The sequence below is a fragment of the Megalobrama amblycephala genome, linkage group LG21, assembly GCF_018812025.1.
Source record: "Megalobrama amblycephala isolate DHTTF-2021 linkage group LG21, ASM1881202v1, whole genome shotgun sequence".
NCBI lineage: Eukaryota > Metazoa > Chordata > Actinopteri > Cypriniformes > Xenocyprididae > Megalobrama > Megalobrama amblycephala.
The window spans coordinates 24,703,649-24,730,100 of NC_063064.1; the positions used below are offsets into that span (position 1 = coordinate 24,703,649).

General features: G+C 37.2%; 1 protein-coding gene across 1 annotated transcript in view; it reads right to left on the minus strand.

Annotated features, from left to right (window-relative positions):
• The window catches only part of pcdh17 (protocadherin 17), an 83,789-nt gene that overhangs the window by 49,180 nt on the left and 8,157 nt on the right, over positions 1 to 26,452 (minus strand). The window lies entirely within an intron of this gene.

A 26,452-nucleotide genomic window follows, 5' to 3' on the forward strand; every position in this document is an offset into this window, starting at 1 on the left:
TTAGTCAAGGAAACACACTAATTAAACATCCAAAACACTCAATTGCACATTTGTGAACTTAATGACCTGTTAGTTACAAATAAGAGTGGAGGAGCGGAGCAGAAAATGGAATGAAGAGGAGGGAGTGTGTTGGTATGAGAAAATGAGAGGATGAGTTGTTAAAGGCTTTGCACAGTCACCCACACATGCACAACCTTCTCAATCCATCTGGGAACCTCCATTCACAACTACTGCTCTTAATAGAAGCTAATTGTATTTTGTTTTTAGACTGACTCTAAGTATAAAATAAAGAAATAAACAGTATTACAGTGATGCAATGTGATCTGCCAGCATCTTAATGCTCATTAATGTCTTGCTGAGAGTTTACAGCATTATGTTTTATTTTAGATCTTCTGTGTGTATTAATGTTTTGCTAATATTGAATTGAAAAAAATCATGTCAAATTATAATTTTTTTTTCTTTATGTGTGAAACTCACAAAAACAATCCAATAAAAAAATCCAAATCCATACATTACTATTTTTAAGAACCTTTTTTTTTTAAGAAGCCTCTTATGCTCATCTAGCCTGTATTTATTTGATCAAAAATACAGAAAAAAACAGTAATATTTTGAAATATTATTACAGTTTAAAATAAAGGGTTTTCAATTTTAATATACTTTAAAATATAATTTATTTCTGTGACGCTAAGCTGAATTTTCATCAGTAATTACTCCAGTCTTCAGTGTCACACGATCCTTCAGAAATCATTTCATACACAGTTATTATCAATGTTGGAAACAGTTGCCCTGTTTTTTTTTTGGTACCCTTTTTTACATTTTTCGGGATTCATTGATGAATAAAAAGTTAAAAAGAACAGCATTTATTCAAAATAGAATTTTTTTTAATCATTTTAACTCATCCTTGCTGAATAAAATTAATTTCCTTCAAAAAAAACAAACAAACAAACAAATTCTAAAAAATTTACTTTTGAACGGTATCGTACATTGTTACAAAATATTTATATTTTAAATAAATTCAAATTAAGCTTTGCATATGTGACAAAAGAGAGAATGTCTCAATGTCTACCAATCAGATCCACTACATAAGGACAGAGTTGAGTAATAAGAAGTGCTTTATTGAGTAAACTTCACCAATTTGTCATTCTTTACAGAGTAATATCCATTCCCGTCTCTCTCGCTCTCTCTCTCTTGAACGAATGAACGAAAAACCGATAGTCCCTCTCTGATCTCTCTGCTATAGGTTTCAATTACTCAACTCAATGTTACATCAATGTTGCCACAATGTGTTTGCGCACTAACTCAGAGTCAATACGGAGTGGAACGGAAGAGAATCTGGACTCAGCTGTGGTCCAGACAATATTGACACGGCTAAACGCGAGACTGAGAGAGACTAATGCACTGGTTTCTTTCTCTTCTGCCTACCGTCCACATCCAACCCCCCCTTCTCTCTCTCTCTCTCTCTCTCTCACCATCATAAAACCTCTCAGACATCTTGATGGTACAGTAATGCAGTGCAGAAACATTCTTTATTACTAACATACGCTTTTATGCCTGACATTACCACATGTACTCGGTGTATAAAAGTGTTATCGCACCTGTTGTTTCAAAGACATTTGAAAGATGCGACCAGGAAAAGATCCAGGCAAACCGATCTCAGTCTTTTAGATAAAAAAGAACTGCTATATAATCAAAGTGTGATAGCAATGTTTATCTTTTCAATTTTCTTTTTCGCTTCTGAAACCTTACACCATAAAGCAATGTCTATTTGCTGGAGAGAGATATAATATTTTTCTTCAACGCACTGTTGGACTTCAAAAGGAGATATTTGAATGGTACGCAATGTCACCGACGGCTGAAATGATGAAACGAGACGGTAAAGCCACAGCAGGAGGGGATTGTGGGATTGTGTGAAAGGTCACGTAGGCCTCCCTGTACCCTCGTGACCTTTATGGAGCTTTGTTGAGACTCTCTATCGCAGTACGGAGTGCGTCTTTCAACTCCAGCCGCAGATAAAAAGCTCAGATGCAGAAGCCGAATCAAAGGCTAAATCAGCGATCGGAATGCTTTACAGCTAAAGTTGTAATTGCCACGAGTCTTTTAAAAATTCAAGTCGAACTCTGGTTCATTTTGACTTCTGTAACTTTATTTCCTGAGAGAAAAAAAAGAGAATTTTTAAGCACCTTTCAGGAGTCGGGGACAAATCAACCTTTTGTACAGCATTGATGCATGTAACTATGCTATTTCAAGGTAAAAAAAAAAGAAAAAAAAAAAGTGCAAAAATCAGCTATTACAAAAGATGAGTTAAAAAAGGCACCATCTATTAATGAAATAATCGCAGGCGTACCAGAATGGAGGATGATGGTTCGTTTTGATAGCAGCGCCAATGTGCCCTTGGCAGCGACAGGAATCACAGCACACACGTCTGCGTTTTAAAAGGTTGATAAGAGCACTTTCAGAGGAAGTGTTTTACAACATCCTGCCTGTATGCAAACTGCCCCTGGAGAGAACGTCTGAGTGAGAGAACGAGGAGGATAGTGCCGTTCTCAATCGAGATTCATGAGGCTTTTCTGAGATTACGCAAGCTGTGTCCGCTGGCCGTGGCAGCACTGGGTCATGCACGGCTCCACACAGCCTGCTTATTTATCTTTTCTTTGCATACCATGTGTCTTTCGCAAAAACTTCATCAGAAGCATCCAAATTGCAAATATCCACAATCATGAAAAACACAACACAATCTTGCATGTTGGCAGCCAACGTCGGCTGTTCGTTCCAACGGTTTTGCTGTGAGCCGCTATAAATAAACGCTTTGTATCAACAACTAAAAGCTAATAAAAAGTACAGTACAGATCACACATTCTCCTGCCAATTAGCACATAGCAATTTTTTACAACTCTGGGTCCTGGCTTTAATGAGACGCGGAGGTGTATGGCATCAGGTAGCCATCAGGTGAAAATAGCTCAGCGTTTCTGCTATTTTCATTTCCAGTCCAGCTGTTACATGCTACAGGCTAGCAGAAGGCTAACGACCAACACTACTTATCACTGTTACTAAACTTACGCTTGTTTTAATTGAGTATTTATGTTCTAATTGAGGGCATTGGACCGTCAATTGTGTTAATGCATCAAACGAGTATTAACAACAGGCTTAGCTTCCATCTGCATGTTTTCGGCTGGAGCCATTAGCAAAAATACTTTCGACTTTCCTTGACTGACTTCTAGATTTTTCTTTGGTGTAAGTGATTAAGCTGTTTTGTAACTTCTACCATTCTTTTATCTTTAACATAGACTTTTCAAAGTTGCCAGATGCTTCTTCATTAATAAAGACAAATGCTAATTGCTAACAGCTAACTCCTACATTTAACATTTCAAAGAGAACCTTACTGAATATTTGTAAAACTGAATATTTATACAAACTCTCACCAACATTTGCACAGTGGTGCTTCTGTACAGGCAAATCTAGTTTAAATGCAGGTCCAGTTATTTAATAAAATAATTATATTAAAAAAGATAAACACACACATTTATCTAAATGAGGACATACACCTAAAAAATTATGTACCTATACACCTATAATACTTTTAAACAAACTTTAAACTCCCCAAACAACAGGTCAGCAAACTCACAATCTCACAGTACTCATTACAAGCTGTAAAGTTTCTTAAGCTCCCAGTCTGAAGCGAAGCAACAAAATGAGATGGACTTTGCATGTCTAAGGGAGTGTGTGGGAGAAAAAACAGACTCTCTCAAGAGAGAGGCAAAAAATGGCTCATCTATTTCAAGGAATCCTCACTACCCTCTCTTGAGTGTTTTCACGGTGACCAGCCAGATGCCTCCTTTCAATAGAGACAAATGAACAAAAGACAGCGTGTTTACAGGACAAACAGTGAGAGAAATATAGAGGCACAGTAAGCGAGAGGTATGGAGGTGAGGGGGAATATGTCATGAGGGAAAGGAAGGGATGCTTATGCAGCATAGATGCCCATCTGCCTTTCGAACGTCATTGGAGCTCTCCGGATTGTGAAATGCATCTGGGCATTTCGCTGTGCCAGATATGTGCCCTCTGCTGTCTGACAATACAAACAGGACGTGGAGAAGAGCATGTGTGTGCATTACATTCAATTCCACCTTGTAAGTCTGCCAAGTGGACAAATATACATATTTTTCTGACAAACTCTTCACTTTTTGAGATGGTGGCTATACTTAGCATAGGTATACCATGTCATATACAGAAAAAATTTTCAGTAGTGTACAATTGCAATTTGATATATTAGTAAAGGTTATAGCAGACCATAGCAATGTAAAACTAATGCTGTTTGTACTTTTTAGTTGTTGTTTTTTTTTTCATCATCAATGTCAGTACCACAAGAAGTATCAGTGGCAACTGAGTTTTTAATTAAATAAAAAAAAAAAAAAAAAAAAAAAAAAAAAAAAATCTATTCTCATTATTTTAACTTTATTCTCAAAATAGTACTAGCTACTTTTATTTTGTAATGTTATGACTTTATACTTAAAATATTAGATTTTTAAATTTTATTTTAATGTGGCTGCCACCATAAATACACTCTAAAAAATAATTGTTGGTTTAACTTAAAAAAAAGTAAGTTACCTGGTTGTCTTAAAATGATGAGTTCACTGAAATTAAAAATTTGAGTTCATACAATGAAGGCCATTGATTTAATCAACAGAAACTCAAAATATTATGTTATCTGACCTACGTTAATTATCTAAGTTGATTTGACAAAAGAAAAAATGTTGTGATAACAAATCATGAAAATAATTTTTACAGTGTAGGTATTAAACAGATGACAGCTTTACTGATTTACTCATATTTTGTTGCATTGGATTTATCACCAAAACTTTGAGACAAGCAGCTATAAGAAATGCATTAAACTATGATAAATGAGACCAAAAATGAACGTCAATAGCTCACTTCCACTTCCATCCACATTAACCGCACCCCAGAAGAAAACTTTCACAGCAACTAAACAAACCAAACTCAGACTGCAAACAGACTGGGGTCCAATAGCTCCCTAATTGAGTGTAAAACAGCCATCTGACATGACGGGCTATCGAGAATCAAAGGTTTCAAGGGCAAACAAGCCGTTTTTTGCGTCTGTTTGTTTGGCTGTTTGAACACCAGGCCCATGGGTGGAATCGCATTTGCGAAATGTACACAATAAAGCTTCATAAACAAAGAGCGATCGATGTTTACAACTACATAACAAACAAGACCAGAACAAGTTACCCCTGTGCGTGCCGAGCAGACTCAAATGAATAAGAGAATACTCGGACTCTCAAGCGATGTATTCATTATAGGGGCAGAGACAAAGAATGGCCTATTCAATGGCACGAGCATTGATTAGGTCATTTCTCTGGTGCATTACCAAGTGATCAAATTCAATTAGTCGGTCATGTTTTCCTGTGGTTACTGAGCCTATCAATCGTCTAGCCTTAACGAACCAAATGCCATACCCGCTCATTTCCTGCTCCCAGCCCCAGACCCCCAGTTAAAAGTTTTGAAAAATTAATTGCTTCCTTTGAAATTAACACCACATGACTCTAGACGTTTGTGGTCAGAGTTATATTCATCGAGATTAATTACAGGGAGCTCAACAGACACCGCAGGTCATCCGTTTTTATCTAAGCCTGGATTTGACAGGAACCTTTTAAATATAATAGCCACGACACACCGCATTCTGTTGTTTAAGGGTTTAAGTCTAATCTGTGTATGTCCCAAATGTCCACTTATGAGTGGATATCACTGTCCTAAAATGGTCTGGTGCATAACAACCATTGTGACTATCCCCCTTCCTTTAAAAATCTCTAAATTTAATAGTTTCCTCATGATTGGTTTGGTCACAATCCAAAGACAAAAAATGCAGCCGAACAAAAATCTCATCATTTACTCACCCTCATTCTTCTGGGGAACACAAAAGAAGATATTTTGGAGACTGTTCTTATCCTTATTTCAACTGTTTTTATCCATACAATGCAAGTCAATGGTGTCGAAAACAACACTGGTCCCTACTGACGTTTATTCAATGGGCAAAAAAAAAAAAACACATTCTTTTGATTTCCACAAAAGAAAGAAAGTCATACAGGTTTGGAACAAAATAAGGGTGGGAGGGTAGTATCGGACAATTGTCATGCGACTTACTTAACAATTCATAAGCAAAGCTAATAATAATTATATTATGTCTCCCCTCACACAGTTTTCTGAGACCATATAGCCTTTTGGAATAAAAGCTATTTTAATGCATGAACAAGAACACTGGGCAAATTAGGCTAAAATCTGCAGTACAATTTTTATATGTCTGTTCTTTTGTGCTTGGAATACATGAAATCCTTTCTGAGAGCAATTACAGCGATTTTCAGTTCCAACGCTCGTCATAACTACAGATCAAGTGATCTGAGCCACAAAAGAAGCCCTTATGTATATTTAAGCCACACAGTGTATCTCAGTGGCAATAACCGCATCTACTCACCATTTCTTTTCACAAATCCCGATTTCGAAAATGAAGAGAGGGAGATTACAGTAATCCCGGGTGGGATTATAAGTGCTTCAGGGCAGACCTGCTTCTATCTCCCAACCGCCTGTGTCCGGCTGACACGGATGCAGACAGTGGCAACTGTCATACAGACCAGATAAGACCCAATTTTCTCTTGGGAGTAAAGCAGAACATAATCCCATAACTAAGTATGTTAACAGAAAAGATGGCGGCTGTCCTTTTCTAGTATGAGTACACTGGATAATTCACATTGCAAACCTTGTGTTTTGCTTTATCGAAGCCTCTCAGGTTTGTTGAGTGAGAAACAAAAGGCGTTCTGACATTCAACACGTCCTTACAGCTCTGGTCGTTGTTCTTAAAACAAGCGAAGTGGAAAATAAATTTCTTAAGCTCATTATGACATATAAAAGGCTCTTTGCAGTGTCATTTTTCATGCTCAGACCCTCAAGGAAACTTACAACGGTGAGACCTGAGGCAGATGTCAAGGATAGAGGGACAAAGTGAGAACGAGAGCTTGAGATAGAGAGGGAGAGAGAGAGAGGAGGAGGCATGGCTTTCCAGTTAAGCACATTAGAGGTGTGATACAAGGGATAACCTCTCTGAATTGAAACATGGTGGATGGTTTAACCGTTCTGGGGCTTTAGGGAGAAAGACTTGTGAAAGAGAGAGCAAAAGGGTTATTTTAGGAAAAGGGTGGCTTTTCCAGTTGATAAGACTATCTATATGAACTTAAAGGTGCCCTAGAATTAAAAATTGAATTTACCTTGGCATAGTTGAATAACAAGAGTTCAGTACATGGAAATGACATACAGTGAGTCTAAAACACCATTGTTTCCTCCTTCTTATATAAATCTCATTTGTTTAAAAGATCTCCGAAGAACAGGCGAATCTCAACATAACACCGACTGTTACGTAACAGTCGGGATCATTAATATGCACAACCCCAATATTTGCATATGCCAGCCCATGTTCAAGTCATTAGACAAGGTCAGCCAGTATTAACGTCTGGATCTGTGCACAGCTGAATCAACAGACTAGGTAAGCAAGCAAGGACAATAGTAAAAAATGGCAGATGGAGCAATAATAACTGACATGATCCATGATAACATGATATTTTTAGTGATATTTGTTAATTGTCTTTCTAAATGTTTCGTTAGCATGTTGTACTGTTAAATGTGGTTAAAGTTACCATCGTTTCTTACTGTATTCACGGAGACAAGACTATCGTTACTTTAATTTTTTAAACACTTGCAGTCTGTATAATTCATAAACACAACTTCATTCTTTATAAATCTCTCCAACAGTGTGTAATGTTAGCTTTAGTCACGGAGCATCATCAAACTCATTCAGAATCAAATGTAAACATCCAAATAAATACCATACTTACTCGATTAGACATGTTGCATGACGAACACTTTGTAAAGATCCATTTTGAGGGTTATATTAGCTGTGTGAACTTTGTTTATGCTGTTTAAGGCAAGCGCGAGCTCCTGGGGCGGGGAGCACTAGAATTTAAAGGGGCCGCGCAGCCTGAATCGGCGCATATTTAATGATTTTAACTGCCCAAAATAGCAAAAAAAAAATCTATAGGGTATTTTGAGCTGAAACTTCACAGACACATTCAGGGGACACCTTAGACTTATATTACATCTTTTGAAAAGAAGTTCTACGGCACCTTTAAATATTACAATAAATAATGTGTTTATAAACTGTTCTATGCCATCTCATGCTAAACAATATGAAGAAATAAAAAAAAAATACAAAGATAATATACAATACACAATAATATACAATAATATCATTTTAAAATAATTTTCATTTCATTTACAGAAAGTATTTTTATAATAAACATGTGTGTGTGTGTATGTATATATATATATATATATATATATATGTAACCCGTCTACTCAGGTCCTACTCGCACCGCGATGCGTGGGCCTCGAACCCAGGTCTCCGGTGTGTGAGTTAGATGCTCTAACAAGGAGGCTAAAGGCTGCAACCTCTAGCATTAGTCGCTAGAGCATCTTTTGAGATCAGAGAAGTGAGGTTTACTTGCACAGCAACTACTAGCTGGCCTCCCTTACACACACACACATATATATATATATAAACACACACACAAAAAATGTCACACATATAGAATAGGCCTATATTATATACATATATATTATACAATGGGCCTTGGAAGAGTAAAGGAAACTGAGGGAAATAGAGCAATAGATGGAGAATCAGAATCTGAGATATATTCAAAGATATGAAAATGTGTGAGGGGGGGAATCCTGCTCAAATCTAATTTGTTCAAAGAAATGCACCTCTTGTTCCTGTATTATTCCCTTTCAAGTAGTGAGCCCCGCGGTTCGGCCAAAATGTGCCCAGCGATTCCACCGACAGTTTAACAACCTCACTTCCCACGTTGCACTGCATGTTTTACTTGTGCAGAAATCTCCCACATAATTTGATTTCGTTTGGATGAAGTGTCTGGGACTAATTAGAATTTCAAAAAGGTGTTACATGGAAGAGAACCCCGGATGAGACGGTTAGCATCAAACAGCGTGACAGTTAATCCTTATCTGAACCCTGTAGCTCGGAAAAAAAGCTCAGTGGTTTCTACAAACGCAAACATGATACTTGAGATAATGTAAGTGTATTAGAAAAAGAAGCATCCACACTAACTGTGGACCGTGCACTAATTAAGAGCGGTTCTGGGTCTATGACTCCGATTCTTGAACGTGTTTCTTAAGCGGAAGGGTGTTAGAGTTTCCGCTGGTGGATTTGAGAGTCGAGGCACTGCTTTGGAAATGTCAAGCACTTCTGCTTCAGTGAACGTGAAGACAAACAAACACATGTGCAATCTGCTCTCTCTATTATTGGATAAGGTCACCCGTTGGGTTCACGGCTGGAGCAGTGCCGTCAGGGGTCGGTCAGAGTGCAGGGTGTCTCGAATCGGCAAGGCTTCATGCTGAGGTTACAGAGCCATGGCACATGTTCCTCTGTTACGAAATGCAGCGGCGTGTAATTGATTTGTTAATCGTCCGAGGTTGCTCCCGAAAGCCCAGAGCCTCACACAACAGACTGTGGATTCCTTCTGATTCTCCACCACTGGTGGTCCAGACCTCCCCGAGGACACCTCACAGAAGAACACAAAGCTTTTAGAGCACTTCAAAAACAAACATTCTCCGACACACGCCAAAGATCTGGTCCACTGCGGCCTCTCATATTCATAAACATCGACACACTTTTAAAAACCTACAAAATGCTGTGCTCTGCTGCCTCTCCATGGCTTTTCAAATGAACGATAGTCTTCTGAAGTGTTTGACCTCTGTTCCAATCTATATTTTATAATGATAAATGTTATGGGGTATATGTCAAGATCTATAAAAAATAAATTGTCTGTAATGATAAAAAAATATATATTTTTTTTTTCTTTTTCTTTTTTTTACATAGCTCCAAACCCAGATATTCTTTGTTCCTTTTTTCTTCTTCGGTTCCTCATAATCATACAGCCTGTTTATTTATTTATTTTTTTGTATTATTATTTAGTTATGAGCTGTATGGGAATCCAAACAATCCAACTGAACCTCGCAGTACAGTTTTTTGTTGCTTTTTGCTATCAGAATAAACATTTTTTATGAATGGGGAGATGTTACTGCAAGCAATATTTTAAAATGAGGATCTCTGCAGAATCAGAAGACATATGCATCTAATAATGAATCAAGATAGCAGTCCTTAACATTTCACACACAAAACCCAAAGATAATCATAAACATTTAAGTTTTACATTTATGCATTCAGACTCAAATCATCCTAAAATGAATGCCCTGAATGCAATATTCAAGCATTCACAGAGAATCAAACTCATGACTTTACTAGCACCATGCTCTACTGTTTGAGCAACTAGCTTGCTAAGGGAAGAGATGGACTCCACGTGACATTTAATTGAAAGGGAACAACAAATATAATGCATATGGAGAAGGCACAAAATATGAACAGAAGAATTTGAACATTAAGGAACATAAGATGGAGTCAACAGAGTTAGAACTGGAAAAATCAATACACTCAAATCTGTCCAAGCTTCTTAGGAGCTAGCTATATCAACCTGCTTCTTCCCAAACATATCTCCTCATTAAAGACAATGAGGCATGACATGAAAATGAGATTGAGAGACAAACTGTAACCTAAGCCCTACAAACCCTCAACTTGTGCATCAAACTTTTACAGCCCAACATGGTGAGAAGTGCACGAAGCAATTCTCTGTGTTGCTGGAGCCTCCGTTATTAGTTTTTCCATTTTACATAACGGAGGCCTTTTGAAAACTTCAAGCCAAACCACAAAACACATCCAACTAGACGTCGGTCCTCGATATTGGCCCTATCTGCTCGCTGTTAAAAGGCTGGAGCTGGGAACTTAAATGGAGCTGTGGTCGGGATTCTCCGGCCTCGACGCAGGAGATCAAATTATCGCTGGATAAGTATCTGAAAGGTTGCGTGTGGGAGCGTGCTGGAAGTTGAGTTGAGCTGAGGTAACGACACTTGGTCGTCTTTCAAACGGAAAACAGATAACGGGCACGCCAAGCTAAACCTATTTAAGCACGATAACCCCTCTGCCAATAGCCTTACAGCTCTCACCAATAGGGTTAACTCTGCTAAAGAAGGTGTTAAAACTAGTGTGCACCAGGTCAAAGACCTCTTAATCTTTCCTTAGAAAAGACATCCACTGAAAAACACCCCATGCAGTTTACAGGCGATGAGCACAGCCCAGTCTTTGACCACCTGTTAGTGATTTGGGAGCTGAGGCTATCATCAGCTTTGCCTAAGCCACCCCCAGGTGTCATGCAGGCATGCTGCGTTTGGCCTTTGCGACGTGGGTGTGTGTGGAAGAAACTAGATAAATTAGTATTTCTAATCTGGTTTTGCTTCAGGTTCAAGATTTTACACTGGATGTCATCACAACATTGTAATATATATATATATATATATATATATATATATATATATATATATAATGTTTTCAAATGTATTCCGTTATTCGCTGTGAACTGCATAATCGGCGTTATTGTATTTGATAAAAATTCTAAATAAGCATTATATATTTTATATATAAATACAATTACATAATTAAAATATATAAAAAATAATGAAAAATATTTTAGAGATGCATGATTTTTTGTTAAAAAAGTGTGCGATCTCGATTCAAACACCCATGCGACCTTATTATAAAAAATGACAATGATTTGCCTATGTCTATAAAAACTGACAAAATCATACCGGATCATTCGAATTCGCACTGCAGCTGAGTCAGAGAGAGCATTTGTCATGTTTAGGTATAAAAAATCTTCACAAACAGTCTTTTCAACCACACAGTATTGTTTTTTCTGTCTTACAATGATTCAAATTATCGTACTGGGATAAACGTTTATAGTCAGGTATAAACACTGATGTCTAAAAATAGAGAAAATATCCTTTTGAAAGTAACATGGCACTTCAATATTTATGAATATTTATGAGTGAGTAATTGAATCGTTCATTCAAGAGATTTGTTCAAAAACACTAATTCATCCAGTAATGAAACAAGTGAAGTCTTTATGAGTGAGTCACTGAATTATTAATTCAAGAGATTCATTCAAAAACGCAAAGTCATTCAGTAATGAAACAAGTGAAGTATTTTTGAGTGAGTCATTGAATCGTTCATTCAAAAGATTTGTTCAAAAACGCAAATTCATCCATTAATGAAACAAGTAAAGTCTTCATAAGTGAGTCATTGAATCGTTCATTCGAGAGATTTGTTCAAAAATGCTAATCCATTCAGTAATGAAACAATTGAAGTATTTATGAGTCATTGAATTGTTCATTCAAGAGATTTGTTCAAAAATGTTGATTCATCCAGTAATGAAACAAGTGAAGTCTTTATGAGTGAGTCATTGAATCATTCATTCAAACCATTTTTAAAAAAAATATTAATTCTAATTAGTTAAACATTTTTAAATAGACTGCAGCAATTAATACTTTATCAGAACCTCTAGTAATTTACATGCTATTTTATTTAGTTGTCTTTTCAGAATCATGGTAAAATTGTGATCTGTATTAAAAAAAAAAAAAAAAAGAAGTGATTCTCAATTTATCCAGAATCATGCAGCTGTAATATATTAAAATGATGTATTACAGATTTTTATTAAATTATATTAATAATAATAATAATAATTTATATATAATTAAAATTAAATTATTATATATTTTTATATATTAAGATTTTCATTTTATATACAAAAGAAGTGTTTTCTACCGTACTACTACTACTACTATATATATAGATAGATAGATATATGATATATGATATATGATAGATATATTGATATCCTAGTAAATATGCATGATTATCAGAACATTTCAGAATGTGAAGGACCTGTTTAGAACCACTGACCTTAAAAGTGTTGTGTATATTAAGAAACCTTATGCACTTATCGGGAAATCTGATGTGAATGAACGAACGAACCTGATCTCTGCAGGAGAAATGATGGATTATTTATGTGCAACCCTCTCAGAGGTCTGAATGCTGAAAATACTAATGCATCAACGCGCAGTGATGAGTATATGAGCTGGCCTCTCATCTCTCATATGAGTATGCTTTTATGAGCACAGCTATTGTTAATGGAGGGTTTTTTTTTTCTTCAAAGAAGATGAGAAGTTTAAAACGGGACGCTGGCTATGTCACTGGACCGTTTGTGTTGGTATCACCAAACCGCATCTGTGACATGTTCAGCCTCGGGGAATGAAATATAGCTTTTCTCCTCCCCTTCTCCCTGAAATCCCTAACACAGCAGTTCACACGCTCTCTCAAAATAGAGGCAGTTTCACGCCAAACCGCTTCCCGCCGTCACGCAGGAAAAATCTCCACAGACCGTCAGGCTGCCGTGTGAAATCGGTTTAAAAAATGTATTAAATAACTAGGTAGCTTGAAAACAAAGTAATGGAGTTGAAAACTCAATTCAGAGTTTGTTATGTCCAACACAATGCTTAAAGGAGTGCAGGAGATGAGAAGCTAGGTGTTAATCTCTGATTGGCTCTTGAAGGCTCCCGACCTCAACCCTGTAATCCATGTGAACAGCAAAAGATTAATTAGTAGCAGTTTCAAAGGAGATAAGAATGAGAGACTGTGTGTAGCCGTTGAACTCGAAAACATTCATGTTCCCGCTTTTTTAAACATACGCTTTGTGATAAACTTGCAAATGATTTTTGAACCAGATTTTAACTTTTTTTTTTTTTTTTTTTTTTCTCGAAAACACGTTGCTTACCCATGCAAAAGCTGCTGTCATGTTTCAAATTGGGTGCTGGTGTGTGCTTTTTGGTGATTGATAGGGCATTTGGTGTGATTGCTAGGAGATTTTGAGGGGGTTGCAAGGGGATTTTTACATGGTTTCTAGGGTGAGGTGGTTGCTAGGGTGTTCTAAGTGGTTGTTAAGCTGTTTCCAGGGGGTCACGTCTATGCCGAGATGCAGTTATCATGGTCTGTTCATATCCCTAAGCATGAAGGATAGCATGAGCCTTAGAGCAAGCACCACTAATTACAAAACGCCAAAGTAGCTACAGCTTTTTATGATGTGTAATGAAAGGGGGGTGGTTAAACATCTCCACTCCTGGAGCATTCTGGAAACAAGATAAGCAAATGAGTTTCAGATCTCTTCCCAAATTAGTTTAAAGCATACCACTTCAACACATTTTTTTTTTTTTTTTTTTTTACAAACACATGATATAATCTATACCAGACCAAAGATCACATAAAGTGGTTCCCACGAGCCAGGCATAGAATACAGAAACTGTGAGACCAGACTCCATTAGACTCCATTCATTAGCGCAGCAGCTTTCCTCTGCAATCCAACATGCTTTGATAAAGATTAAAATGTTGCCAAATGACTCAACAGAGCAACAGAGCCTTGAATTTAGGTCACGGGGAGATGATAAACAATTCATAAGCAAAGCAGAAAATTAAATATATAATATGATTCAATATAGTAATGAAAGAAAGCATTGTTAAGCCGCTAGACTGCTCTCCAAACAACTCCAGGAAGAGATGCCTCACACACAAAAACACACACACGTTCGCACATAAAAGCCTGCACGCATTACTGTTGTGGCAGCGCTCAGAACAATTGTCTTTCACTCCAAGGTGACTCGCTCTCTTTCCATTTCCATTTCTCTCAGGGTCAGCTATGTGCATCTCTATTTATGTGTGCGTATAAATTGAGAAAAGCATGGTTTGCTTAATGCAATGCTGTCAGAACGTCCCGCTGCAGCCCTGTCCGCTGTGCATTAAGAAGCTGTCAGCCAGAGTATGGAATTAATCAGCAAACCCCTGAAGAAACAATTGTATAATCTAAAGCTATAAACTCGGCCGACCTTGCCTTCAAACGCGCTTAAATTTCCACCTTCAAACGGGAGATTGAGGGAGCTAAAGGGTCTGAGTCAATAGATTTCTCTCTCCTTTCTGCCCTCCAATCTTTTCTTCCTATAAAGAGGAATGATTGACTGCTCCTCTCGCCTTCAACAGTTCTGAATACAATTCCATATGAGTGGTTTTTTTTTTTTTTTTTTGAATGTGACCTCCGCTTTGGCTTTGCTATACCTTGTGTTTGTTATGAAAACACTACCTTGGATTCCTCATAATGGCAGCTCTAAAGGTGGGATTATGGCCTGAATTGTCTTTACTACTTTTCATGCCATCAATTTTGTCACTATTAAATCCATTTAGGTCTGTAATTATGTTCTATAATTAAGACAAGACAGACTTTTGACTATCGGCATAAATTACAATATCATTATTGAAGCTTGTATAAATTATCGTGCAGCGTTATGTTCTGCAGACAACACCAAAGAAATGAAACCTGCTTTTTTTGGTCTAATTTTCTATTCATCCACACAGATGTGCTCGAGGATTCTGATGGCAAACTAAGAGAAGCCATTTATGATTCTTTCCTCTTTTATTAAAGGGTTAGTTCACCCAAAAATTTAAATTCTGTCATTAATTACTCACCCTCATGTCGTTCCACACCCGTAAGACCTTCGTTCATCTTCAGAACACAAATGATAAAAGATATTTTTGATTAAATCCGATGGCTCAATGAGGCCTCCATTGCCAGCAACATAATTAACACTTTCATATGCCCAGAAAGCTACTAAAAACATATTTAAAACAGTTCATGTGAGTTCAGTGGTTTAACCTTAATGTTATGAAGCAACGAGAATACTTTTTGTGTGCCAAAAAAACAAAATAACGACTTTATTCAACAATATCTAGTGATGGGCGATTTCAAAACACTGCTTCATGAAGCTTTGAAGCTTTACAAATATTTTGTTTCGAATCAGTGGATTAGAGCGCGGATCAAACTGCCAAAAGTCACGTGATTTCAGTAACCGAGGCTTTGTATTGTCATAAGTGTTTTGAAATTTCAATGGTTCACCACTGGGGGGCGTGACTTTGGCAGTTTGATACACGCCCCGAACCACTGGTTCGAAACAAAAGATTCGTAAAGCTTCGAATGTTTGAAAGCAGGCGTCAAACACTTCTGTGTGCTCATTGTAGCCAATCACAGACATATATGTTGAGCGCTTGAACACAATGGCCAATCAGAGGCCAATCCGCTCAACAGCACTCAAAACGTCACATTTTTAAAATTTCAGTAAAGACTTCGTATCGAAGTCGGTACTTTTGACAACACTACCAGCAACTATATTTTACCCTTCCAACTTTACTTGAAGAGATAGTTCACACATAAAAAAAAGGGGAAAAAAAGAAAATTCTCTTATAAAAAAAGATATTTTGAAGAATGTGTTTGCCCATACAATGAAAGTCAGAAGAATTGACTTTTATTGTTTTGACAAAAATACACTGAGACATTTTTCACATTTTTCTTAATTTGTGTTCAATAGAAGAAATAAATTCTTTGGAATTCTTTGGAGGTTTGGAATGACATGAGTAAATGTTGACAGAATTTTCATTTTTGGCTGAACTATCCCTTTAAAAATGACCAGCCAGAAAGACATCTCTAAGCCCTGAATATTCACTGACCTTAGATCTGGCTCAGAAGGGAGGTAACAGATTTTGAGAGCACCACTTCATTTAATAACAAATCAATTGACTGAAAGGTGTGAAGTTTGCTATGGTGACAAGATAATCTAATTGTCAGAAATTTGGATTTAGTTGTCAGCGACATGAGCCATTGCACCTCTGATATGAAATGACAAGAGCATAGAGAGAGCATGTAGGAGAAAGTGAGGCTGTAATTATCAGCTCCAAGTGTGTTAGTGGTCTCTTAGAAAACAACTCTCAGACTGGACAGGGCCTTTATGAACCTCTCACGCTTTGGATCAATCAATCGTGCAGAGACTGTGGATTGATCCAACTTTAAAAGGGCGCCAAAGATGACTCTCTTAAAGACGGAAGATGGGGCGGCCTTCAAGACATTAATTTCGATATTTGCTTGTAACGTGAGCATGTTTTGATATACTGTTTTTGTAAATATAAGTGGACGGCTACACGGTAATCTTTAGTCTGGTGTTTAAGTGCTGTGATATAATACAGATACTTGAGTGCGGCATTGATTTACAATCTACTTTCAGAAAGCTTGCATTTGTCTATACTAAAATGATGAACAGTCATTAAAAGTTTAACATTATCTGCCTGATTTCTGAGTCAATGTTTCATAATATATCAGCACCTTTTACATTAAATGAAATTATGAAATAAAGATTCTACTGTTCAAGGAATTTTGGTATGAATACAGTTGTGTGCATTCATATTTTTTTATAAAGCAAGCAAAAAAAAAAAAAAAAAGAGAGTAGAACTGATGCTTTATCAATTTATTTTATCATTTTTGTGTTGTTACCGAGAATGCTGGGAAATGTAATTTTGTCACAAGCCTGTCACCTCAAAGACTAGCTAACTATCATAAACTAAACCTTAAATCGTTAATTAATAAAAGTAGTAGTACTTTTTGTCTTAATTGCTGTATGAACAGTATACAAAATAAAATAAAAAATCTTGGTAGAGGTCCCATGCAATTCTTTTCTGTTTAAGTACAGCTTTAAACTTGAATAAGGAAAGACTAAAATCTCCAAAATTGTTTTTAAGATTATATTTTTAATAAAATACTTAAAATTAGCAAATAAAATCTGACAAATAACACTCATATCCGTCTAAAGTGAACTGGTGTTCTAGAGCAAATAAACTAAACTAAAATAAAATAATGGAAAGGCAGAACTTCCCTTCCTACAGCCACCATAATGAGCATTACGGTTTCTCCCATTCATTTTCCTATGAGTAGCCTGTCATCTGTCACCTTATAAATATCTCTTGCTGTATGTCTCTGCTTGAAGGCTGCATTATTGAACCCAAGCAAACAGGTAAAGACATCACTCTCAAAGACAGAGAGATAAAGAGAAGAAAAAAAACACAAACAGACAGAAGATAATAACCATAAACAGATAGAAGCTTTCTGTCAGTCAAGCATTTTCACATCGTATTTACAAGGATTAAGAAAAACAAACAGAAATAAGAGCCCCATAAAAACCGCCAGCCATTTTCTTTAGGTGCTGACAGCCCTCAGCCCTTCATTGCAGGGCTGCAGGTGAAAAGATGTAACTGTAGACAGATAAGACTGTGTACAAAACATGAGTGCTGACAAGCTCACTCATTAAACTTGACCAGGCCACAGTTGCAGGGTTTATGTTACCAGCCGGTCCTGTCACATGGCAATCCGATATCTCGAAAGAGAGCCATCTCTCCGTGCCCAACATCTCACTGGAAAGACAGGCCTAGAGCCAGGAGCTATCTTTAGGTATTTCACTAAAGCTAGTGGATAGCGTGAGGAATAAGAGACGAGAGGAGTACGAAGAACTTGTTCGAACATCACCCTGAGGCGGACGAGAACTGTGAAAATGTATTGTTTATGCTACCGGGAATTCTTTAATTACTTATTTTCTCTGACAACATTTATGGCATCGGAACATGTACGTTGGCAACCAGCAACATGTCCGTTGGAAAATTTGCAAAGAGTTCCTCAAATTGTAAAATGACATGGTGCAAGTAAAAGGAGAAAGTTAAGAGGTGGAAAATGGATCTCTCTTTAGTTCGCAGAAAAAAAAGGCCACAATTCCCAGTGTGATAAAGTACCTGAGAAAACATCTGTTGAAAGAAAAGAAGATCTGTTGATTGGACAACTGCCAACACTTAATAAAACATGTTCCACATCGTTTGACTTTGAAACAGGATGCCGTTTTTATCATTACCTTCTACAATATCTACACCTAAATTCCCAGATGTGCGCTCTGTGAATCTTAATGCTAATGTAGGAACTTTATCTTTTGATAAATAAACAAGGGGAAAAGAAGAGAATGAAAGAAGTAAATAAAAAGAAGCAAACAAACATCCTTAAGTGGATACTGCCATTTAAACAGTTTAGCAGAAGTAGCCCCGTGGGAGGTATACCAAGAACCCTTCGGGGTCTAGAGTGGCCCTGCAGGGGAACTGACGCAATCTGCAAATAATAAAAGGAGAGATGGTGCTTGAAAGCACAGCTTGTGATTGAACAATGCTTCACGATTTCTAACACACAGAGAAAGGACGCGGTAGAGAGCTGTGAGGACTCGCTTCCCTGTGGCACAACAGACAGCTGTGTGTGTTTTTGCCATGAAGATGCAAAGAAAACCTTCACATTGATTGAGAGAATTTAAAAGCAAATTGCTGCTGTTTTTTACTAACAGGTGTGTCTCGCGGTGTGCCTGTTCATACAATATCTTACAATAGTGATTCTCAATCACCTTCGTACTAAAATTCATTGTAAATTGACAAATAAAAAATGTAGGAACAACTGAACTGAAAGTCTTTAGAGAGTGTCATACGTTTGTTGAGAGTGACGAAGCACTGTAAAGGAGAGGTTGTGCAGAAAGACTTTATATGGAAATGGTTTGGATGTGATTTATGCAAATTTCTAACTTTGTGTACATAGTTGTTAATTTAGAATACTCTGCATTTATTCACATAACGAGTTTAGGAACACTTTCATGTGTGTACGCATGTGTTGTGAATTAGGAAGAAATTTTTCTCAAAAGTTTCTGTGCATATAGATACGAATAATCCACACAAATATTAGTGAATGAGACCCATTTTCTGTATGAACATCTGTAACCACTAGGTATGCCCCGAGTCGATCTCAAGGATCAGTATCGGGGCTGACTAAGCATGTTTTTAACTGATCGTATCAGCTATCCAAAAGCCCAAAGTGTATTTTTTTTAAGTATATTTCATTTCACTCTTAAGCGTACATAGGCGTTTGATGCATGCGCAGTTTTGAGCAATCTCTCGCCATGAGTTACAACCCATGTAAACATCTTTGTATTCTTTCATGCTAGAGTTGTATAAATGAGGGTACTTTTTAACCTCTTTGCACAATCTCTCGTCTATGTAGGCCCCCATTTTCGCTGTAGCTTGCATGCGTTCCGTTCTGTTCTGCCTATGCAGTTTTTCTTCAACCACCTTGTGAATCAATGCCCCCAGGGCACAGTTGCCACCTTGTGGATAAATTAATTACTGCAAAAAAAATTAAATGCGCATGTGTGACCTGTTACAAAAATCCTGCCGTGTGCGTAGAGTACGCGCGTACTCTTCTGATGACGAAATTCGCGTCATGCACATTATACGCTGACCCTCGCGTATGCGTAAAAAGTGAAATATACTTTGGGCTTAAAGGGGCTCTATGTAGGAATGACACCCAGTGGTCGAAATAGGTACTGCAGTCCAAATTCAAAATATTGTTTGCCCCGCCCCCTCGTTCAAAGACGCAGGTGGCCAGCTTGACACGCAACATGAGGGAGCACAATTGACAATGAAAGCTAAGGAGACTTACTTGCTGGTTTCCATGACTGCAATACGCGGTGTTTTCCGCCAACTGGCAACCTGCGATGTCGGAATACTATTGGATAAACTGGCAGCACGCGGTTTCGCACAGACCAAAACAAAGACAGACATTCCGACACGGAACGCACATTTCAAAGTAGAATATCTGGCTGTACCATTGTTTTTCTGAGAAACAAGTAGGTGAACTTAGCATGTTTCCTAAATATCTCCAAACATATTGGGGAATTTTTTATTTGCTTCATTAAAGTAAAAATATTACATATAGCCCCTTTAAGCCCGATCATTTATTTTACATCAGCTGTCACACAGATGTCGAGCAGTAGGTGGCGGTATGCTCCTTTAAGTGTGTTTACAAAAAGAAAAGAAGAAGCTTAATGTATGTGCGTGACACCCAAGAACCAATGAGGTTTGTTCTAGCGGTTCACACAGACATTCGAACTTTGGCATAGTTGATACACACTTTTGTAAGGAATCACTCAAAAGTCTTTTATTTGTTATCTGCCGTCAGACTATATGAGGCATCGTTGTTATAACGCATTGCTATGGGTTGCGTCTTGCTTTGGACTTGACTGACAGGCATTCTGATACTACGAGGCGCAAGCTTAATGCTTTCTTTGTTGCAATTATTCTGCTTATTGTACATATAAAACACAAGACATTTATAACAATAGTGACATATTCATAACTGTGGACCACACAGTCTGTTTACAATGTCTATCATTGTAATATGTTTACATCTGCCAATGTCTTTATACAGTTTACAATGTCTTTATATAGGCCTATAAATATAATTACTATACTATAATTACTATAATTAATAGTAATTGTTAAATTGAAATGACTCTGTAGTGATAGATGCCCCCTTTTTTCCATTTTGAGCCCCTGAGAAACTCTCTGCACATCCCTGTATATTGGATTGAATAACTAGAATAACTTTTAATAACTAATGTACTTGGAATGTGTACCTAGTACAAGATAAATACAAGTATCAGATCAGGACTCCATATTCAATGACTCGGACCGGATCAGGGACACAAAAAACTTGATGGAAACACCTGTAGTAACCACAGCAACTTAAGTAAATATCAAACATGGTGACTTTTAACACCTAAACATCTTTTCACAATTAAAAAAGAATTAGTCCAATTGAGAAACATTTTAAAAGTTAAACATATTTTTACTTGACAGAATCTTAAAAACACAATGTTCATGTGCAAAATGCTTGAAAGCAGTGAGAAGTGTAAAGAGTGTTGCTCTAGTGTATGTTTATGTAGAAAACAATTTAAAAAACAGCACAAAACACTCTAAAACAGGTCTAATCTATTCTGTTATATTATGTTGTAAAAGCAGCCTTTCACTATCCACTGATGTGTGGGATTTCTTTTCATTCATTAAATCCAGAACAAACTTAGTTCTTGTGTTTAATTATTTGGTCCCCTGTCAGTGTTGGATTCATTTATTCAGGACTTGTAATTTGATTTGACTTTGTGTTTAGCCGCCACATTGTTCACACGGCTAGCATCAACTATTTACAAGTTGCTCTAGCATTCAGACTGAAGGAACAAGGGCAAAGGTCAGCCATTTGACACGTGTAACCTAGCAGATTGCTAGCTTAGCATCTGCATCATTTAAACATGCAGATGATGTTTTCGTTTCTAATTAAAGAGCACTTGTCTGATTGAGTGTCTCAACTCAAAAACTAAGCGCCACATGGCTAAAAAGGCTAGCTATAAAAATGGTGCCAGAAAGAGAGAGAGGGAAGTGTACGCACAACCATAAACCATCTGAAATGTGGGCGTCACTCTGCCCGACATCACTGACACAGTCTAAACCATGTACATCAGGGTTAGATTATCCCACCATCCAAAACAAACAAGTACATAAGCAACCAAACCTTTGACAGTAACTCCAACGCCAATGCCCTGAAGCATTAGCAAGGCTAGCTTTAGCCATTACTGCTCGCGTGGAGGAGCCAGAACAAATATTGACAGTGAGTTACTGGGACTTGTTTCCCAAACACCCCAACGTGTAACGTCCTTGTGGGCAAGGAAAGAGGAACATGGTGTTTACGGTGAAATCAATAGAGTGAGATCATTTTAATGCAGGTATTTAATTTACTCCGAAAGAATCCTGACTATGTAATGCTCAATATATGATTTAAAAACTTGAACATAAAACAGTTTTGGCCGTTCGAGTCCTCAAAAAAAATCCACAGCATTATGTGCTTCTATGAGTTTCTTTCCATTAACCAAGCAAATTAGTTTAAGTGCCTCAATGTTTTCTACCTCGAGGGTCAAATCTTGTGGTCTTATATCTCTTGCTGGAATATTTCTCCTTTTCACATTCAACACTAATAGGTTTTGGTGCTTGCTTAAGTAATTAAATAACCTCTGCACTATGGGAGCATGACTTGCTACCCTTCTCAAAAATGACATAACATCACAAACTATACTTCTATCCTTGATGAACACGGTTCTTGTCCCAGACTCAGACTTTCAATCTTAAAATATGAAAATCCATCATAAAAATATGAATTATTAAAACCTTAAAATTATGATTATCTAGACAAAAAAAAAAAAAAAAAAAAAAAAAAAAAAAAAATATATATATATATATATATATATATATATATATATATATATATATATATATATATATATATATACAGTGAATAAAAACAAAACAAATTCACAAATTGTTAATAAAAACTGAATGCAATGATGTGGAAGTTTTCAAATTTCAATATTTTATTCAGAATACAACATAGATGACATATCAAATGTTTAAACTGAGAAAATGTTTCATTTTAAGGGAAAAATAAGTTGATTTTAAATTTCATGGCATCAACACATCTCAAAAAAGTTGGGACAAGACCATGTTTACCACTGTGTGGCATCCCCGCTTCTGCAAACGTCTGGGGACTGAGGAGACAAGTTGCTCAAGTTTAGGAATAGGAATGTTGTCCCATTCTTGTCTAATACAGGCTTCTAGTTCCTCAACTGTCTTAGGTCTTCTTTGTCGCATCTTCCTCTTTATGATGCCCCAAATGTATTCTATGGGTGAAAGATCTGGACTGCAGGCTGGCCATTTCAGTACCCGAATCCTTCTTCTACGCAGCCATGATGTTGTAAATTGATGCAGTATGTGGTCTGGCATTGTCATGTTGGAAAATGCAAGGTCTTCCCTGAAAGAGACGACGTCTGAATGGGAGCATATGTTGTTCTAGAAATTGGATATACCTTTCAGCATTGATGGTGCCTTTACAGATGTGTAAGCTGCCCATGCCACATGCACTCATGCAACCCCATACCATCAGAGATATAGGCTTCTGAACTGAGCACTGATAACAACTTGGGTTGTCCATTTAACTTTTCCGGCCTCTTATTGCTACCTGTCCCAACTTTTTTGGAATGTGTAGCTCTAATGAAATCCAAAATGAGCCAATATTTGGCATGACATTTCAAAATGTCTCACTTTCAACATTTGATATGTTATCTATATTCTATTGTGAATAAAATATAAGTTTATGAGATTTGTAAATTATTGCATTCCTTTTCGATAATTTCGATAATATAATAACATTTTATCTAGAATATCTAAAATAAGTTACACTTTATTTTAAGGTGATATAGTTACATTGTACTTCCTCAAATAAGTACTGAGTACTATTAGTAAACTACATGTACTTACTAGTTAGGGTTAGGGTTTGGTTTAGGTTAGTACACGTAGTAATGTGTACCTACGTCACCTTAAAATAAAGTGTTACCTTTATTTGATTTATATTTAAGATATTTAACTTTTTTTCTGAATGTTCTCAGTTAAAGAATGCCTACAGTTAAAGAAAATATAAAATATCAGCACATTTGGAACACTGTAAACTATAGCAATGTCTCTGGCTCCAAATTCACTGAGATAAGATGTATTTAGTCACGAAGAAGAATAGGAAGAAATCCGACAGCCTCTCATATCCGTTCATTTCTCCAGACCATATGTATCATTCATTCATCCATCCATTCATTCGTCTGTGCATTTGGAGCCACGTCGTCAATCTAGCCAAACGACTCCGGCACAATGACTTTCTGGAGATTAATTCCATCGTTCAAGCGGAACTGTACAAGGGCGGGGTAAAATTACGAATGCGTTTATGAGTTATTAATGGCCTCGGCCCGCTGGTCCCCAAACGGGTCTGGGGTTCCAAACCACGCAGGTCGGACGGAGCTGGGTTATAGAGCTATACAACTCAAATAAATAATTCAACGGCATTACTTGGATTTCCAGAATTGCCATACATTATACATGCAGTTCAACAAATGTCTCTGCTATTATACACATATCTGTACACTTCAGCTGTGCAGTAATTAATCGCCTAAATGTGTGCCAAAAAACTACAGAGATCTTTTCACCCTCCCTGCTACATTTTTCATGCCGAGGTTTTGACACACTCCAGTGCACCCAAAGAAAATCAGCGACCACGTGAAGGAGGAAGGCAGGGGAGGACAGACGGATGGATTTTTTTGTTGTTTCTGGCTTTGCAGGATTGATTTTCATCTCCCGAAGAACTGGGCTAATCTCAATCCTTCTTCTAATCTGTGTTTAAAGCACTTGAAACCTAAGGCTTCTTCGCAGATGAATAAAAAAACAAACAAGTGTCTGCTTGTGCAACATAGACAATTCTGCGTCTATCTATCCCGGATGAAGGCACTCTTATGAACAGCATTTTATCCAAAATATGAACACATTCTCATTAAGATTTAAAAAAAGTGAGGTTTTGTGGTCACATTCTCTGCAGTTAACATGAAGTGGTGAGAGAAATTTCAGACGTTTATCGTGACAGTCTGGTCTTGTCTTGTTCTGTTAAATCTGATGATTTATTAATGAGCGAGTAAATATAGCAGGGGATCGTATGAGTGTGGAATACACACACGCGCAATAAACAGCCACACAAATCACGAGGTAAAGAAATAAAACCCCTGCAACTCTAGAAGGACTAAAGCCTGGAGAAATCAAACAAACAAAGACAGGATTTACTGTAGGGTCTCATGTGCACCGTTTAAGCCTAGCAGACAAGTGCTGTTTAGATTTCCCTCATATACTGGAGAACACATCGATCACATGCGTATATCAAAACCGGCTATCAATAATTCAGTGCAAACACACCATCTGAAAATATGAACAAGACACCAAGGGCAGAAGAAAGAACAAATTTAATACGCAATAGCTAAAGAAGGACAAGCTGGGACAGAAAAAGGAGAAAAACTCTTTTCAAAACTGTTATAAATCATGATTATCTTTCCTCCATCCCGATCTCTCTCTCTTGGTCTTTTGTCTTTAAAGGGGTCTTTGATTATGATTTCACTTTTTAAACTTAAGTTAGTGTGTAATGTTGCTGCTTGAGCATAAACAACATCTGCAAAGTTACATGCTCAAAGTTCAATGCAAAGGGAGATATTTTTCTTTACAGAAATCGCTTTTTAAAGACTACAACAAACGGCTGGTATGGACTACAATGAGCTTCTTCCTGGGTTGGTGACATCACAAACCCCAAAATTTACATAAACCCTGCCCCCGTGAACACGCAACAAAGGGGGTGAGGCCATGTTGGGCTGCTTTAGAGAAGAGGAAGTGTTGTTCTAGTAGAGTGTTGTTAGCATGCCGTCATTTTACGCCGGACTGCTTCACAATTCAATGCTGAATTTGCACAAAAGATTAACATGACGGCACATGGTAGTCGATGAGTTGAATCAAATCTACAGCAACTACATAAAATTATCCACTAACCATTCAGAAACGTCCAGATGCATTCTAAAAGATGTAACTTTTAACAACTTTTAGTAACTCTAGTAGCTTTGTTGTTGTTGAGCAACCGAAGCGAGAGCTGTTAAAGCTCCACCCTCTTCTGGAAAGGGGGGGCCGGGAGCAGCAGCTCATTTGCATTTAAAGGGATACACACAAAAACGGCATGTTTTTGCTCACACCCAAATAGGGGCAAATTTGACAAGCTATAATAAATGATCTGTGGGGTATTTTGAGCTGAAACTT